Here is a 1562-nt window from a genome sequence, read left to right on the forward strand (position 1 = left end):
TTGTTTGTTTCTTGGAGCTTACTTCTGGCTGACTTCCTCAGGTCTATCTTTCAGGGAACTAATTCTCTCTTCGGCTTTGTCTAAGCTTCTATTTAATCCTTCCCTTAAGTTTTAAATTTCTATGTAGCCTTTATTTTCATTTATAGATATTCTAGGATTTGGTTTCAAGACATCCAAAAATTATTAATCTTTAAAAAACAATTATTTATTTTTATGTCATTTTAAACACACTTAGGTCTTGGGGCTCCTTCTCAGTGACGGGATATAGGCAAAGATGGGGCAGGACCATGGCATCACAGTACACCATGAAGAAAGCTTTCCTGTGGGTGGAAAGTCAAGATGGGCTAGTGCCACCACCTTTTAAACTGTCAGAGCCCCAGGAATGCCAGGGGCATTCAAACAAGAATCCCAGAAAACTGGAGCACGTCCCATGCCAGCTGTCTCTCATCATGATGATTACTTCTTTTTCTCTCTTTTTTTCTGGAGCGGGGGACAGTACTGGGATTTGGACTCAGGGCTTTGCACTTGCTAGGCAGGCGTGCTACCTCTTGAGCCATGCCCCACCCCTCACGACAATTAATTCTTAAAACATAACTTAATCTTTGTTACCTAGCAATACCTCTGTCACAGGATAAAAGGGAAATATACTAATATCCAGAAGAAAAACAAATTAAATTAAAATGACCCACCCCAATGCTTATACCTGTATTTAGCATTCCCGACCACACCAGCCTGGCTCCCTGGCTCCACTCCCTGCTGCACTTTTGTCCTAGCACCCTGCAGTCCTGCTCACTTAGGATTGATTGTACGTCTGTACTGGACGAGTCAGCTCCACGATAGCTGGGGCTTTTCTTGTCATTGCTGACCTGGCAGTGCCAGGTAGTGGGAATATGTGGTCCTTCAAGATCTCTGGAGGGAACAAAAGCATGAATGTGTGGATGCACCAGCTCCTTCTGCCTCCTCTGTCCTCACAGCTATTCTGTGAGGCAGGTGCTTTTTGTTTTTGTATCTCACAGACACAGTTTATTCATACCACATGGTACATGGTACTCCTACGAGTGTACAGCAAGGTCCCGTGTTCTCATCTAACAAAGCTTATTGAAATTTACAGGCAGATTGATGTTTCATGTTGTGTGTACTCAAGGGAGCTGGTTAATGATGACCATGAGCAGGTGCAGGACTGGAACCTTTTAAAGCTTTACTTCTTTTTTCAGCGCTCCTGATCTTATAAACGATGAAACTCATCAACCCCATTCCTACCCAGATCTCCTGGTAAGCCTGGGTATCGTAGGGCTTCATGGGGATCCAGACATTTTTAATAATGCTTTGAAGCATCTTTTATCTTGCTTCCCCCTTGACTTTCCTTTTGGCCAACTCTGTTGCATCAGCTGGACAAGTAACATCTTCCCAATATTCAATAAAGTGAAGACCCCTACTTTTTCCACCCAAGTCTTTCTGCCAGCCACATTACTCAGCTCTGTGTTAGTTTTACAGCCCTGGATCCTTTAAAAGCTCATCCTTTGCAGGAGCAAGGGCTCAGGCCCCACCGGACCCTGCAGCCA

General features: G+C 44.1%; 1 pseudogene; it reads right to left on the reverse strand.

The window, feature by feature from the left end:
* Positions 1 to 1039: 1039 nt before the first annotated feature.
* LOC109695046 (ATP synthase F(0) complex subunit j, mitochondrial pseudogene) lies at positions 1040 to 1357 on the reverse strand (annotated as a pseudogene).
* Between the last annotated feature and the right edge of the window lie 205 nt (positions 1358 to 1562).

This window comes from Castor canadensis, chromosome 13, assembly GCF_047511655.1.
Source record: "Castor canadensis chromosome 13, mCasCan1.hap1v2, whole genome shotgun sequence".
NCBI classification, from domain to species: domain Eukaryota; kingdom Metazoa; phylum Chordata; class Mammalia; order Rodentia; family Castoridae; genus Castor; species Castor canadensis.